Below are 18,387 nucleotides of genomic sequence, written 5' to 3'. Positions count from 1 at the left end.
ACTAAAATAACTTTATCGTTAATAAACAAGTCTGTAGTATTTTCTTCCATTGTTAATTCTTGCCGCGTTCCGAGCGAAGTTATGCATCAGTACAGAATCAATTATATTTTCGTCTTCCTCTGGTATCTGTAAAAATAAAATAATAAAATTAAAGTAGCGTAGTAAACTTAGACAAAATCTATTTCTAGGAAATTAGCTCATAATCGCAGTGGTTGAACTAAATATTGTCCCGATTAGGCAATTTTAGCACCATTCGGGTTGCATTGCTACGTAGCAATTGTTGGCATTGGCACATCTTGACGTTCCTTTGCGCCTGTGCGTAGTACTATTATTTATTCTGTGTCTTAATGTATGTTTTATGGCTGTTGTATAGGCAGGGCAAGTACTGGAAATACTAGGTACTTATATAGAAAATACCTATGTATCTAAAATAATAGGAAGCGCGGAGCTGTAGCACTTTAGAAGAGTTTGCCACCTAGTGACCGGAATTGGAAACATAAGTGTGTACACTATGTACAATAGTAATAGAATTTCATGTTAAAACAAATAGTTCTCTATATGCCCAGTACATTTTCTTAGCAGGTTCTGCCATCTTCAGGGCTATTTTGAAAGCTTTACATCACGTTTGCGCTTTACATTGGAGATCGGATAGCTTCGATGCTGTCTTATATAGTCCATGAACACTCTGATATGTATATTCTTGGTAGGCGCCTGTTATACAGAACTTCATTCATAGGCAGGATAACTACTAGTTAGGCCAGTAAGTAGGTCGCTAACATAGTCTAGATGTAAGATTATTTTCCTAAAATAATCCAGGATACCTAAGCCCTAGATTTAAGACCTAGTAATACAAGAAGATAGGCTTTAGTCTAATGGCTATGGGGGCGCGATTATTCGTTGTCGCGCTGAAGTACAATATTATATGGGGCGTCCCGCCATTTTTCTATGAATACTGAATAGCTACACGCATGTTATACTATGACAGTACCTCCTTCGATGGATGGTTTGTTTGCATTTCAGTTGTAACTCTATAATCTAAAATTTGGCTGACAGGATTTCATACATCATACAATAATTTGGCATATTGTTTGTACGGTTTGTACCAAATATTGTCACTGTAGTGCAGCCATGAGAAGAACAGGTTTCTGTCTGTTAAGATATAGGTATTAATCATATTAGGACTAATTTAGTTCATTAGCTTATAAGTCATCATATATTTTCATATTACATCCGTAGTAAACAAGCATATGTCCCTCTTGATGGTAGAGGTCACCGTAGCCTATATCTGCCAATTATTTCAATAAATTAAATCCACTGTACGAATTTCAACTTTCTATAGGTATACATTTTTACTGTAGTAATACAAATAAGTATGTATGTATAAACAAGATTTTCAATAGCTTCATATGACATGAGTTCGTTATCTTACATGATAAGCTGTAGGCTAGTCTAAAATAGTAAGTGTAAAACCATACAATTATTATGTTCGGTAGATTGTACACAGCTTTTATACAATATTTCACAAGTCAGGAGTATGCCAACATACTGTACTTCATTACAACCATGTCAAACATATCCTACGAAATATTAGCATTACCAGCATCTGGGAGGTCGTACCTCGCCATACCTTAACTCCACCACTGCTTGATCATTGTCACAATTGCTTAATGAATTTCATGAAAATTGATTGAAATTTGTAATATTCCTGTTAAGTAGGCATAGATAATAAGCACCATTATCTACTATAAAACCATATTTTACTGAGGTTCAGAAATAGTATGTGGAATGTGGTACGCAGTAGGTATGTAAACTTACCTGATATGACCGGGTCCAGTCTGATTGTCGGATTACGTTGTAGTTCAGTAACGTTGAACATGAGCTGGTTGTGCAGATCAGCGAGACTGAAAAGAAATAGTCAGACATTAGAAATGTTCATATATTATAAGAAATAAAAGGGTTTAGTTTTAGAGTTAGGTTCTGCCAAATTGGGTTCAATATTATTTCATTTATCTACTCACGGGGGCGCGTCGCTTAATTCTGGAACTAAGACACGCCCGTGAGAAATATTGTGTCAGAAAAAACAACGCATACTACAAAATTTACAAAAGGAAAAAAAAAATATTAAAAAGTTTGAGAACCTCTGCTTTGCAGTTCATATCTACATGAGTTAGTACATAAATAAGTTAATAATGAGTTTACTTAGCCAATAAAGTAAGTATAAGTTTAATTTTCACTTCATCGCTATAGTCATCGCTATCCCTCGCAACTAAATTTTCTAAATATAATATTATTAATGCCATGAGCTGTTCACTTTTAAATTTAATAATTAGAACATGTTATTATAATAAAACATAAGTACCTTTCATTTATATGAAGTCAGTAGATATATGGAAGACGGTCCAACCTGAAGCATGGCCTCTCGGGTAAAACCTGAAATTGTACATATTGAAAGATTAGTTAAAATAGGGTGTATGTATGTTTAAGGAATTTTATTTATAAGTATGTATCATTAAGATTGTTTATATTTATCTACTGCACTCACAGTTAGAAAAAAAAAGGACCTACCATACCCATTTTTCTAAGTCATGTAAGATTTTCTGCCGACTCGTTTTACTCACTAAGTAGAGTTAATTAAGTTAAAAAGTAGCTGTTTAGTGGCAATGATTTTTTGTACTTACTTGAGGATAGTGCTAAGACGAAGTACAGTCCATAAAAAGACACACCGGAAAATTCCTCAGTCAACCTGCATGTTGCCGACAGCTGGTTGATGTTCTTCAATGATGATAATCCATTTCATATACTGAAAATTGATACATACATTGTTTAAACTCAATGTAGCAGAAATAAAATCTATGCTAAGTCTGGATTTTTAGTCTACATAATTTTATTTAAGTATCAGACGTCAAGTTTTATCTTTGAAAAATACAAAATTAAAGTTTGGACAAGATTCAATGCCTATTTTTAAATGCCATGACATTCATTTGAGGTCCTACAAATATTATTTTCCATAGCCCATAAGCCAGCGCTTCAGAAAAATAATTGAGAAGTTTATATGTTGGTACGGAAACAACGTTACAATTTCCAAGAACAGTTAGGTAGCCTAGATCAAATAAATTAGTCGAACATATTTTTAATGCTTACCGTTTAACCAAGGTATGTTCAGTTTCTATAAATATTGATTTCCATAAATTTGTGGCAGATGTGTAGAAATATCGGACATTGTAAACTTTCCAGAGAAATTCCAATTAGATGTTGAAACTGAAAAATCGAACAACCATGTAAACCTCATTGAAAGTAACAAATATATTTTGTTAGTTAGGCCTATTTCACGTACATTTAGATCCTCTTAGGGAATGTGAAAGTCAGAAAGTAACGTGGGAAATTTACTAATCATTAATTTATCTGACGACAGAACAACGAAATAAGCAACATTTCACCATATATATTTGGTCTATTTATTGTAGTTCGCAAGTATGTTCTGCTGGGTTTCGAAAACAACGACTTGTTTGAAAACACATCAAATAATAAAACAAGGACTTACCTTTCTTGAAAAGCTGCGTTGAAGTAGGTAACTTAATCAGTGGAGACATGGCCCGTTAAGACATCCTTTGCATGGGCTGTTTGCTCATTAGATCATGAGTATGAGCACTAGATTCTTCTATTATCTTGATGAGAAAAACAACAAAACACATGTCCATTGCATTGCATTCACTAAATGTCATGTCAATTTCATAACCTCACTTTCGCTATCGGAAAATTACATTGCAATTGCAGTTCGGAGTTCAGTTTGATAAAACAAGATCACTTTGTCGGCATTCGGCAATATTATTTGAGAGTAACGCGTGTTTAGGGCAAATAATGTTTTGTTTGCATTTTCTTAGTTTGCAAAATGACAAAATGGCGAGTATGGACGGCTCATGACCGGCGTCGGCGCCGAATTGCCTGTCGGTTGTTTAAGCCGATTAAAATAAAGCAGATATTTAAATAATTCTAATTGTAGATCACGTAATTAATGACGAGCTTATAGAAAACAAAAACGGATCTGCTATTCTTTCGCGAATAGAGCGGTTTGGCGATAAACATGACAGGTAGATTAGAGAAAATAATTTAACCACAGATAACATATATCTCCGCCAAAAGGTGTTCTATCGGTGACATTACACAAACTATCATTGTTTTTAAGTTGGTACGCTTGATCGGTCATACAATTTTCGACAAAAGATATTCAGTAATTCAGTAATTTATTGTCCGGTGTTGTCATTTACAAAACTTTACTTCACTTTTCTCTAGGGCTAATCACATGTCCACTTACAAGTGCGGTCCGACCGTCTGTTAGATCCTTAAAGAATCTCACAATATATTTTTTTAAACCTGGTCACACTATAATCTAAGTTGCGTACACGCAATTTCCTACGCATTTAATGTTTGTGACTACACAAAACACTATAGTGTGTTTACAATGAAAATACGCCCATGAGGACAATTGTAAAAAAAAAAAAAAACGGTTAAGGATGACAATATTGACAGTGACAGTTCCTTACGAAAAAAAATCTGAGCGCGAAGTTATTAAATTTTATTTAAGAAAACGATTTCACAGAAATTATAGTGTTATGTAGCTTCCAATAATTAGTGTAATTGATAGTGTAGGACACGTGTGATTTTTAGTGACGTCTTATTATCACACGAAGAGAAATGTTAACTACGGTTTGAAACGAAGAGCTCTGTTAGTGAAAACATAGTAATTTCAATTAGTTTTAGGCTATAATTAGTCAGTTAAAAAGGTGTTAGTGCAACAGTGCATGACTTGAGTACATGGAAATAGAGTTAACAACAAATTGGACGCGACAAACATGAAGTGAACATTGAAATATTTCGTGCGACGTTAGAGTTGACGTATCCGACTTGTTTGATGTAAATGAACGGAGAGGCAAGAGTTTTTGAGCCTGGTCTCACACCTGCTCATAGGACCAACGTGTTACTGAAGATTTTCAATATGATTATGTTGTTATTGGTGCCATATTATGCCACACTACGCAGAAGAATGGAACAGAAAATGAGGATCAAGAAAAATACATATATGTAAGTGTTCAAAACCCCAGTTAATTTACCCTACGAGTATTTTTGTTTTATCAAGCAAACAAGACGGAGTTTTATAGTCTGCAGTAATTTTGGAGTTAGAAAAATTAAAGTCACTTAGCGATCAGACATCATACTTGAGAAAAATAATAATAATAATAATTGTAGGTGAACGCAAATGAGACGTACGTCTCATATGGTTAAAGTACCTAGATGGTCCTGCAACCTTAGTTGGCATATTTTTTTGGAAAATATTTTAACGCTTGTGATTTTTATTTTATCTTTCCCTCTGTTTATTGGAAGTCTTTAACTTAACTTTAGTTTTAACCTAAGATAGATTCTTACCACAGCAGTGTTCTGTCATTGAACATAGTGGATCAGCGAGGACGGTGGAAACATGCGGTGAAAACTTCAGTGTGTGTTTAAGTGCATGCTTAGTAACGCTAGTGAAATAACAAGTGTTTATGATATTCGATTTATGCAATATTTTATTTTTTGACCAATGATTGGACAAATAAGGACTAGCCAACTTTAGAGTTGAAGAAATATTCATTGGTTTCAAGTTACTTGCTGTGTTCAAAAATAAGTAACTGGATCTTTTGCGGTTATGCTGATTGTGATCAAGTGTGCAACGTGTCTTCGGAAGAGGTTTCATGGTGTCCTGGGTTATGACACCGACTGAGAAGAGAATAGTTTGGAAAATTTTGAAATATTACCAGGAGGCCAGCAGGATCTAATCATCATCATTAGCTACTCAAGAACTCATCATAGAACTAGCCAAGTATGAAAAGAAAAAAAGGAAGAGAGACACTTTAACCAAGTTCCTCAGCCCATTGTCGTGTTTGTTAACAATTTGCAAAGTTTGCTGCAGCTGCAAATGTAATGAAGAAGGAATAAATTGCCCGAGGTTACAAAAGACTTTCGGGGCATGTTATACAATATTGAAGACATAGAATAGGACAATACAAGTTTTAAGCTCGTTTCAAGAAAAATTCATTATTTTGTTATATTATTATCCAATCAAATAAAAGTATTTTGAACCTACTTATGACATCATTTTGTATTTTATCATAAGGCAATTAAAACCAAAATAAAATTTTGCAGATAGTTTGAAAAAAAAAAGGGAATATATTTTATCAAAATCACATCAAATTTGATGTTACATTATATTTTACAAAAAAATATCAAAACCATATCAAAATTAAGGATACATCATATTTTGCGGGAAAAAATTGAAAATATGAAAACCACTTCAAAACTGCAATTACTTTTTTTTGCAAAATTGTATTATGCGTTTATTATGAACATTACATGATGTGTAATGTAAATTTTATGAGTACATTGGTTACAAGTCAATGACTTCTTAGTAAAGAATGTTTATTTATTGCGACATACTTATGTGGAACATTATTATTTTTCTTTCTTATCATCATCATCATTATCATTATTTTAAATGCGTCATGAGTTTTTCAAAATTTTATTGAGATTCACTGTTATTATTATAGGGGTGGTAGAAGTCAAAATTTTGACTAAAATTAATTTTATTTCTATAGTGATATGAGTGTGATAAAGGGCCTTATTGGCTAGCCCATCGTAAAGTTTCACTGTATTTTAGTAGTTTCATTCCTAGGATTATAAAATGGTGTATGATGGATGTAAATTTATAATACGGATTTTTTTTATTATCTAGATAAAGAAGTCGGTTCATTATATGGACAACAATTTTTTTTAAAAATCTTTATTTTGTAAGAAGAATGTATTGGATATACATTGTATGGTTAGATTATTTTAATATAACAATAACTGGACATCATAGTAGCTAGTCTGTCTGGGGTAGACGTTAGGAAAATCGAGATCGGTGGAAAAGCTATTTTTCATTTTAGTTATTACAGTTAGCAGTGATATTTATTATTTATGCGTTATCATTTATTACATTATATAGGGTGGTATACTGTACGATATCGGTAATCACTCAGATCACAGACACAGCAGATCCTCGTTCCTAAGCATAACTTGGTCAGTATTTTATCCTACAAAGATCGGAGTAGGAGGGCCACTATTTTTTTAGCTGACTGTACTTACTTTTATAAATTTTTTGCATTTTATGCTATCAATTTTGCATTATGAACTGTAAAAAAAAAAAAAAAAAAACAAAGACAGGAAAATTGAAAGTAGGGTAGTGTCCTTACAGTAATTGACTCTAATTAAAATGTGAACATAAAATGTAACGTTTTCTTCGTACGAACATTTTATTTTTAGTATGTGCATCAAACAATTTTCACACATTGTCAAATTGTTTGCGGTTAGTAATTATTTTATAAAATTAAATATAGATGTATAAAATGAAACCTATCATAAATAAATTGAAATTTTCTTTGCCTTCGAGTCAGGGTAGAGTGGAGTAAAATGGGATACGTAAACTTTTGAAGTTGTTGTGTAATTTTATTTCCATTTTTATTCGTTATTTTGATTACTTTTAAAAGCGTTGGCTTTCTGTTGAGATCGAGTGAAAGAGCGAATGAGGAAGTAAGAATGGTTACATTGTGTGTGTGTGTGTGAATAATTTAGAGATGATGAATGTTTATAGATGTAAGAATGTTTTGAATGGGATGAATGACTGAATGATGTGTGTCTTGAATGTTTTTTTTATAGAATGATTGGATTGATATAGACAGACAGCGCTGGAAAGTGGTCAAAACTAGTTTGGTCGGAATTTGCGGGAACAAACAAGGGGGGAATTTTGGGAACACATTAGTCATAAAATTCTTATTGGTTAGGTTAAAATCCAATGGATTCGACCCATTTCAAGGGTAGTTTTTTGTGACTACTAACTACACAAGGTAATAAGACCCACACTGAATCCACACACCTCATCTTGAATGGGATGTATTTGACAATCGACATATAAAAGGGCCGATATCGTCTAGTGAGAACGAGGCTCTTTTCAATATTTGTTTCCTTGTTATGTGTTCAAATATGTGAAGTTTAGTATCATCAAATCATTTCTTCATTTGATCATGATATGGTACCGAGTTGAGGTACATGCTTATGTCATTTAAGGTTTGTTTTATAAAAAAAAAAACACATCCAAACAGATCTTAAGTCAGTATATTTTATTCAAGTATGAGACATGCGCCAAAACATGTGGCTGGAGTGATTAGGTAGAGAAATTGGTTTGAGTTCCGACAATGGAGATTGAAGGCTCTGGACTTACAATGAGAGCTCTAAAGGTTTCTTCGTAATTGCGTGGGAAGTTATTGTGAACTCGTTGAAATTATTACGATAATTATTCCGGTCCAACAGTGTGGATGGAATGAATATTCGCCGCGACCGGGGAACGAGCTAGCAAGAACGGGTTAGTAGGACCTATCAGATTCACAACCTGGTATCCCTGGCGATGCGTGGACTCTGAGAAAGGGGTTATCATGGTTCATTGTCGAGATTCTAATGAGCTGATTTCAAAACTGAGTCGCTAGCAGTTGCATAGTATTGGAATACACACTACACGATTAGAAATGGGGGGATATTTCCGACTGATCTAGAGATATTTTTCTTTTATTCTTTTATTCAATTTTATTGCTTCTTTTGCTAAGTGAGATTGGATTTTTTTACAAACCACTTTGTATTTTATAAAAGAAATCCAATCGGGGGCGAGTTGTAACAGAACAAGCGTCTAAGACGAGGAAAATGACTCGTTATTACATATAAAACTTACGGCGAATCAACTTTTCCTTGACCAACTATTTGGTGCATATTTTCTTTGGGATTTCATTGGATATTTTAACAAATAATATCTGTGATGTTTAATCACATGTATAGTCACGTCTTCACTCATAAAATTCACTGTTATTTGATGCAAAACAGGTTGGAAAAACGTATTTATCAACAAACTACGTTCACATGGACGGAATACTGACACTGACAGTTGTCAGCTGCGTAACGTTCCGATATTATGTCTTGATTTCAATCACAGGTCATAAAAGTTGATAATGATTAGTAGTATACTTTCTGGATGTGTTTAATGTAGCATTTAGAAACAAAAATGATATTTTACTGCGTATTTGATCTACAAAGTCTAATTAAAACCCTTTAACAAAAAAATATCTGCATACCTATACTAACCGCAATACATAACTCTTCGTCGCTTAACTAGGTATCAATAAAATTATTCCTATATCACTTTGGAACACGTGCAGTCATGCAGATGTTACTATTGAGAAGCAAAAACGTACGTGCTGAGCTGTCTTGGACAATAATGCCTAAGGCATACGGCTTAGTAAACAAAACAGTTATGATCTTTTTCTTATGTGCGCAAGTTAATGGCTTTCTGTCGATATTGTGTCTGCGGTACGTCTGCAGTCCGCATTATGTCTGTAAAACATCTGCATTGTGTCTGCAAAACGTCTGCAGTCCGCGCTATGTCTGTAAAACGTCTGCATTATGTCTGCAGTCTGCGGTTTGTCTGCAAAACGTCTGCAGTCCGTATTATGTCTGGATTAAAGGCTATAAAAGGGTCGGAGCGAGCCGACGCGCGTCATTCTTAAAATATCTACAAGACTAACAGTGTCTCTGGCTTTCGTGTGTTATACTGGTGAGTGAAGTTGTTCTGCTATTATTTCTCTGTTTGTTTTTACTTGGAAATTATTCTAAGTGATTGTAAACTTTGAAATTGTGTCTCTGTTTGATTGTGCGGGGACAATATCGTCGTACAGTTGAACTTAGACCTGTGGTGGAATTGCTTTACTGTCAGTTGTGGGGTTAATTTAGTGTTCTATTTATAGTGTAGTGTTACATTTAAATTGTTGTGTATAGTGAAGTTTTCTGTGCTTTGTTTCATGAGTGCCGTCAAGCAATACAAAGACTGGGTCGATGTATGGCTGGTGCTTGGAGATAAGTCTGTGTTTGGTTTTGTAGGGAGTAATTCTTGCAAAACTAAGCTTAGATTATAGCACGTAAAGGAAACTTCACTCGTTTGTTTAGTTGGTCAGTAAAATTGAATTTAGTAATTTTCTATGGGGTTATTTTGTGAAAGTTATAAGCCAGATCATTGTTTGTGACAGACTGTTGTCCGGCTAAGCGCTTTATACCTTGCGGCTGTTAAACATAAGGCGTTTAGGAGTCTTTTTGTTCCAAGTGGAGGGCTTGGGCGCTTTATTTACTTACAAAAGCGTATTTTCTCACCGGTCTCAAAGAGTCCAACTGTTAGATGGAAGTGAGGACTTTCACGATTGACGAAAGACATTAGGAGTAATCCTTGCTCACTGAAGTCGGCAGTATTTGAGGCTGGGGTCCTATATATATATATATTTATTTACTCGGTGCTCTAGTCCATGCTGGCGTTGGTCGCTGGGGATTTCGGTTGTGATCGATCCACATCTAAGTAAAGTTGATCGCAGCTGGGTCTCTCATGTGGCTGGTACTGGTGTGTCCTAGAATACTGGATATATACACGGATAGGGCGATCTACTCTCTGCTACCCTAGCCCGCGGGCAAAAGCAGAGGGGGGGATAAGAACACAAGCCTATAGGTTGCCTATCTCAGCTTCGCTGGCTGAACGGTACAGTTCTAGTAGGGATACACTTGTACATATTCTGAACACAAGATCTATGGTAAGTGAGGGTCTGTGTTTCAGATATGTTAGAGTAGGGAAAACAATAGGATTAGGGTAGAGTCACACACTATTTCTATGAAAGTAGAGTTCTGTTATGATTGGTCTTAAATTATAATTGGTCAACGTGTATTGTGGAGAAATAATTTAACTACTACTACTTATATGGTTTAAATGGACTTTAAATGTGGTGTTTACTATCTTAAAATATGTGGTAAAACTGGTAATTTATAAAAACTCTTATTACTTAATTTATTTGAGTGAAATTAATAATTGTGGTAGCAATTTCTGATTCTTCATGTAGCATCGAGCCAGTGAGTGTTGCTAACTAGTTTTTCAAGGTAAATTCTATCAAGTTGGTTAGGGAAACAAACTATTCTTTGGAATAAAAAGCATAGGTTTGTTATAGGGCCCAGTGGCATGCGAGCGCCGTCCACTGATGACAAGTCAAAAGCTTCAAGGAGTTACTAGACTTATTTACTTCGTTCTCAGTGGTAGCAACTACTCGGAGCCTTGATGATACATTAGAAGGATCGAGAAGTTATGGTCTATTAGCAGTATTGGGGAAAAGGGGGGTTTAGCTAGGGAAAAGAAACAAAATAAAAGGGGGGTTAGTTAGTAGATAGATAGCCCTTCTGGCTTGGCATAGGACTCTCAATAAAGCAGTTTGATTGAGATTAAGGATCCTATTCCGCAACGCAAGTTCGTACCCAAGCCAGGATCACTAATAGAGCGTAGCGGTTGTTTTCCAAAATAATTTTTAATATTTATTTCATGTATGTTTCACTCACTAACTTTTATTTTAAAATTTCTTCATTACGTCATTAATTTTCTCACATATAACTTTCTAGGCCTAAATCTGATAAAATACTCTTCTATAACACTATATTATTATGCTACAATAACCTTTATTCTTCTTTAAAATATAAATAAATAAAATTTTAAAAATTAGTCAAAAATACAGCTGATACTCATTAAAGGATCTAGGTTATCGCGGTTCACGTCGAAGGGTTCTACTTATTCACGCTAGACGATCACAAGGCCAAATTTACGGGGTATATTTAAAGGGGGGTTAGTTATACTAATGGTTAGTCAAGTAAGTAAGTAAATAAGTAAGGTGAGCGGAGTTTTAGTTACAATACGATACCGAAGCACGAATTCAAATTTGAGATTTTTAGGTCTTTATCGCCGTCGCGCTGACGGGGGCGGCACCCACAGAGAGGCCCTGCGTGCGTGCGCGTGGCGCACGCACACACCCACGTCCGCCGTCGGCGCAAGTACTTACTCGCGCTCAAGCGCTCTCTATTTTTGTCTAGTTTCGGACTTCTGCAGGCCTAGCACATGATGGCCGCGGGAGTATGTCGCCGCGAGATAGACTACCTGTCCTTATGTCATTAATACAATTAGACAAAGACGTGTCATCTATCTCGCGGCGACATACTCCCGCGGCCTACTGATGCATAATGTTTTGGACTCCGTGAAGATATTAAGTGTACTGATTTGACTAAAATGCAAATTTGTAATGTTTTAAGGAATGGTAGAAACAATTCCTTATCTTATACATAATGTGATTATCTTAAAAGATGATTTCTTTTAAGATAGTCACATTGTTAGCGAAATAAAGTTATTCGGTATGTAAAAAGCTAAAACCTTTTCGATTTCAAAGAGAAGCCATATTAAGTATAGGAGTAGGTACGTACAATCAACCAATTAATCTGAATCCTAGGTCATAGGCCAATCTAGACCCTTTCACAGTAAAAGTAAAACTGACTTCTGTAGCAAATAAAGGACGGTGTCAATACGACAGGGTTCTAGAGTGGCCTAGGATTCTACATAATTGGTTGACAGTATCTACCTACCAAAAATGTATGTGAATCTTATTCTTTTTTTTGCACATGTTTGACAGAAGTGACAGCGTAGGAAAATTTAACTAGGTAACAATTTGGTACCTATTATACTTACCAGACACCGGATTATGTTCCAAGGTAATTAAAACTTTTTAGCAGAATTCTAACAAAAAATCTGCCAAACAAAATCTTATTGCATATGAAGCATAAGGACCTTTATGGAAAGCTACATATGCATCTTATATTTCTAATTTTCTAGGGTTGTGTATACATATTACCTACCTAGCATTAGAAATACAATGCTTAGCACAGAACAAGACCAACCATAAAAATGCTTAACTAATTTGCCAGCTAAATTTAAACCTAGGTATCGGTACTTAAACGTAGATACTTTTGATATTTTTATTATTTAAAACTTATTTATACTTACATATCAGCATTTCTGTTACCATAGAATTAAAACGTATATAACACTCATTTCATCTACCAACTAAGGGCATCTGTAATCTACATACAAATAAGGCCCGGTTAAAAGTCTCGAAATGTTATGTACATTTTATAATTAGATAAGTGTAAATGGGTCAAAAAATTGGGTCCATGTGCAATTGTGCATTAAGTAGGTGCACTTTTCCCAAATTGCTGCATGTATGAAATAAGGCCCATCAGTAACTTAACAAAAAATCAGGTATTTCTTACATACCGAATTAAGCGTAATTGTGTCGCTTAACTTCAAACCTGGATAAATCCATTCTGCTACAAGGTTAATATATATTTTTTATATATTCAATCTTAAAGCAGAATGGATTTAAGTACCCAAGTTTGAAACTAAGCGACACAATTGATAGTATGTATCTAGGAGATATTTTCTTTACAAAATCGTATTATTCAAGAGCACAGAACTTAATTTAGATAGAAGAAACAAATTCATATATTTGTATAGGGGCCGAGCGTGTCAAATTTTGTACTGAAGTTGATTCTTGCCTGTAATTTTAAATATGTCTCAGGCTCTTGATTGTTCATAATTTTTGTGTTGTTGCAATTGAATATCACGTAACGAGGCATTTTTTATGTTTTGGTTGACTTCAACTTACAAAAATTGACGCCCGAAAGCTGCAAGCTGCGAGTAAAGACGGACAACTCAGTGGATTTCACTGAGTTCATTTGACAGAAGTAGATACGTTTGCTTGATCTATGGTATATATGACAACTGTGTTCAAGAGCGCTATGATAAACGCACGTCGAAATAAAGTAAAATTGACAATATTTACCGATGAGATTGTGCTCTGTGTGTAATGGTAAACATTAATAATATGAAAAGTAATTGTTTCAGTCAGAGCATCTTCACTCGTCAATTTCGTCTTACTCTTTAGTTGTGAAACATGGGTGACAAAGGACGGTCGCCGGAAGGAAAAGAATAAAAATATATGGATACCTATATATATTATAATATTTATCCCGTAGGACAGCAGGTTACTTCAAAGTACTTTAATTAACTACCTAATTTTAATGTTGGTTCGGTTCCCGTCGTCGTTCGTCGTTCGTCGAATCCCGGTAAGGGTATTTATTTGTGTGATGAGTACAGATATTTGTTCCTGAGTCATGGATGTTTTCTATGTATATAAGTATGTATTTATCTATTTAAGTATGGTTTTGTATTTATCTATGGGATATGGGTTAAATTGTGGCGTAGGCGAGAGGCTGGCAACCTGTCACTGCAATGTCACAGTTTCGTTTTCTTTCAACCCCTTATTTGCCAAGAGTGGCACTGAAGCTTTAGTAGTTTCATGTGTTCTGCCTACCCCTTTATGGGATACAGGCGTGATTGTATGTATGTATGTTATCTATTTAAGTATGTATTATTTATTTATTTATTAGTAAAAACATGTTTACATGACATTACAGTAAAACCAATGCGTCACGAAACTTAGATAACAAAAAAGAAAAAAAAAACAGTAAGTAAGAACATGAAAAAAAAAACAAACAATAAAGTTTAAAACTAAACAATTTATTTGGGCGATGACGTAACAGCGTGGCTCCGTTGCGTCGTTTGCCCCGGTGTAGGATTCGGCAAGTTGCCCCGGAATCACCGAAAAACCACACCTTTCGGCCAGAAGTCTGCGCTCGCGATGGTGTCCTGAGCTATATCGTCGCCTAGCACCCATAGTACAAGCTTTGCTTAGTTTGGGGCTAAGTTGATCTGTGTAAGGTGTCCCCAATATTTATTTAATTATTTAATTACTTACCATAATGTAATAAAATGTGCATTTTTTCGTGGTTAAAAATGCTTAACTAATTTGCCAGCTAAATTTAAACCTAGGCTATTTAAACGTATAGATACTTTATATACTTTTATTATTTAGATCTTATTTATACTTTTCGGCAAAGCATTTTTGTTACCGCAGAATTAAAACGTTGGTAATACTCATTTCATCTACCTACTAAGGCCATATGTAATGTCAATGCAAACAAGGCCCGGCTATTAAGTTTCGAAATGTTATGTACATTTTATAACTTGATAAGTGTATGGTTCAAAAATTTCGTGCAGTAAGTAAAAAAGTAAAAAGTAAGTATTATTAAACAAAAAAACTATGGGTCTTATTTGATGCAGGTATGAAATATGGCCCATACCGCCCATGTGTCCACATGTTCACAACCTTCGATACCCAAGAAGTAGCGCTGCGGAAATAGAGATGGATCGGATATAATCTTCAAAATTGAGCTATCAACAGCGCCAGTATTTGAGTGGTGGCCTCAGAGTGGACGGCGACCCCGCAAACGCCCAGTACTTATGATACACAATACATTATAATATTTATTGCCCCGTAGGACAGCAGGCTACCCCACACTACTTTAATTAAGTACCTAATTTTGTCCCTTTATACTTAATATGAAATAAAGTCTGCCTATCTTGACCATATTGACCTTGACGCACTGTTTGTTAAGACTTGAACCCCTCTAATTTAGAGTACCATATCCTAAATGCATAGTCCTGAATAAATGTGTTTTAGACGACAGACCGTAGTATAAATACTTATCACAAAAATTGATGATTGAATTCATGAACACAATGTTTACACAAAGTTATAAAACTTAAGAAGCGAGCGATGGGCCTTATTTAGAGAAGTAACTATTTAGGGCATTTTTTGATTCTATGTCTGCGAAGAAAATATACAAAACGGCATGATTGATAAAACTTAGAAGAAATATAAGCACTGGGCCTTATTAAGGGCAGGTACTGGTACCAACCTGAACAAACTATGTATTACTAAATAAGGCCTATCGTTTTTTTAAATATATTAAAACATGACTTAAATTATTAATATTATGTCTGTTTTTATTGTGTGTAAATAAGTACATATAATATGACTAATATAACTACTTACCTAATTGGTGTTCGGCAGAATAGTAATAAATAAACAATGATGACCGAATACCAAATTTTCGGCAAAATGGCTGAAAAGACCGAATACCAAATAGTTGCCTAATATTCGTGGAATCTATCGTAAAATACAGCATAACTTTATAATTGTTACTAGTAAACCAATGACGAGAAAAGTTATGCATGTATAAAATAAACCTATACCTGTATGCAATTGTTACGTACCTATACTTATAAACATATGGACTTAGTATTTCCACAGAATATATAATACAGATTCAAACTTTCACGATTTTTACACATATTTAAAATTGCAAACGGGACTTAATCGCGTATTTACTATGTTTTAAACACTAACCTCCGACGTTTCAAGGACGGCATTGTCCCCGTGGTCTCGGAGCAGACTGGTCTTTTTTGGACCACCAATTTTAAATATGAACATATAATAGATAGTACCTATTTCTAACTAAAAAGTTCGTCAAACACGGTATGTCGATATTTCGACGTAGTATATCGATAACTTTTCACATCACTAGATTATCGACATTAGATGTCGAGTATTTCCCATCACTTTATTTCAGTGTACGTATATAAAAACTTAGCCCCGCCCCTAAATTTGGTGCGATAGGGACAACTGCAGCTCAGGCGCGAAATCCCGCGTAAAAACTGCAAAAATCGAGGTTCCGCTCTCGACTGTTTCCTCCTCCAAAACTTAACCAATCGTTACGAAATTTGGAAATCAGAATGACAAGGAAATTATCTGTGTCGAACCGTTTCGTTTTTTTGGATAATTGATCTCAGTTTTGAATACCACGCCTTTCTTTCTGGCAAATTCAATTAAGCCGTTTTGGCCAACTTTGAGAGGCTCTAATTCCTTTTAAAACAAAAATATCAAAAAAAGCAAAACGGTCCGACACAGATATTGATAATAAAAGTCTGTGTTGAAAAAACCATTGATCTAGCTTCAAAAACCAGAGAGGAAACAGGCGAGAGCGTTTGTATGGAGAAATGAGGGGTATCGTAGCGTCTTAAAATAGGCTGGGAAGTATCGCTTTTTGGGCGCAACAACTCGAGAGGACTGTAAAGGGATTTCATATTATTTTTCAGGCCTAGGCCTGCAAAGTAACTTTTTTTTATAAAATATTGTCCTTTAGAGCATTTTTTTTTTATTTCATTGTATGTTTGAGAAAAGCACTATACATGCCTCGGCGTGAAAACGGATTCCCGGATTTTGAAAGGTTTTACTTCTTACTTGTGGACATCAAATAAACTAAACTAAACTAAACATCTATCAATGAGGATAGTGAGACTATTCTCCATAATGGCATAAACGTCGTTAAAAAAGCCTTCTGTTCTGAGTAACAATAAGATTTTTTTTTCAATTGGTAATAATAACTCTGAAACTAGGCGAAATCTAGAAAATGTATAATGAGTATAATGACATTTTAGTCTTAAAATGGGATCAGGAATATGCTCTTAAAATCTCTCGCAATGCTCATGAGCACCGTGTATAACGTACTGTATATTTTACGCTCCCGAGATTAAGCTCTCCCGTATCAACGCGGCTTAACTGGTAGTGCTTCCCAATTGTTTCCGACCAAAAGCACTGCTGTCGCATCCGATCACCGCATTTACACGAAGCTCCGACAGTGCAGCGGTATCCTCCTGCTACTCTGCCTAATTCAGCACATCATATAGTTTTAGACTTTCAGTGGATGTTTATAAGGGTACAGTTACACTGTCTCGTGGATGTCGGCAAACCCTCAATTAGCGCGCACGCGCCGATGCCCTAGGGAGCGTGCACGCGACCACTCCCTGCAATTTATGAAAATATTGTGTGACTACGTTGCGATTCTCATGTTTGAATAGTGATATTTTTAAATTTTTGTTTTGGACGTGTAACTGCATATAATTTTATATTTGGTAACTTAGCATTAGATAATAATTCTATGAAGTGACTAGATACAATAAAAGCTATCTAAGTATCTAACTGTTGAGTAACCAAAGCAGCAATTTGCGTCTAAAAAATCTACAACATCAGGCAATTAATGCTTAACAGAGTTTGGTGATAAATAATAAATTAGGCCTGTCCTGTGTCTATCTATGAAGAAGGTAAACTGCTTTACTTACCTATATGTTTAGAAAATTGATTAATCAAATCACAATTGTACAAATCTCGAGTTTTATTCCTTTCGTACATTTAAATTACAAAATAACAGCGATTATTAAGTCATTGAGGTTACCGTTACAAAACACGCTTATTACTCAAGAAAGAACCCGCGTGTCATTGGCCCTATATACTTACTACGAACACTTACCTGCCGATCTTAGGAATGAGCCATGTGACGAAGCATTTAAGCGCTAATTGAGAAACCTTTTGTTAGATAACCCTCTGTACTCTGTAAATGAGTGCATGGAATTGAATTTGTGATAGCATGCATTTGATTACACTGACTTCGGATTTTATTTCATTTGTT

At 34.9% G+C, this 18,387-nt stretch overlaps 1 protein-coding gene and 1 long non-coding RNA gene across 2 annotated transcripts in view; one reads left to right on the top strand and one right to left on the bottom strand.

Annotated features, from left to right (window-relative positions):
* LOC125227045 (LIM/homeobox protein Lhx3) overlaps nucleotides 1–18,387 on the top strand; it is a 99,725-nt gene that overhangs the window by 56,818 nt on the left and 24,520 nt on the right.
* LOC125227046 lies at nucleotides 2,677–4,075 on the bottom strand. Its single transcript, XR_007177137.1, has 3 exons — nucleotides 3,542–4,075; nucleotides 3,142–3,258; nucleotides 2,677–2,800 (listed from the first exon to the last, which is right to left on the bottom strand). It is a non-coding gene; the product is annotated as an uncharacterized LOC125227046 (long non-coding RNA).

The sequence above is a fragment of the Leguminivora glycinivorella genome, chromosome 6 (genome assembly GCF_023078275.1).
Source record: "Leguminivora glycinivorella isolate SPB_JAAS2020 chromosome 6, LegGlyc_1.1, whole genome shotgun sequence".
NCBI classification, from domain to species: domain Eukaryota; kingdom Metazoa; phylum Arthropoda; class Insecta; order Lepidoptera; family Tortricidae; genus Leguminivora; species Leguminivora glycinivorella.
This window is presented reverse-complemented; position numbering and strand designations above follow the sequence as displayed.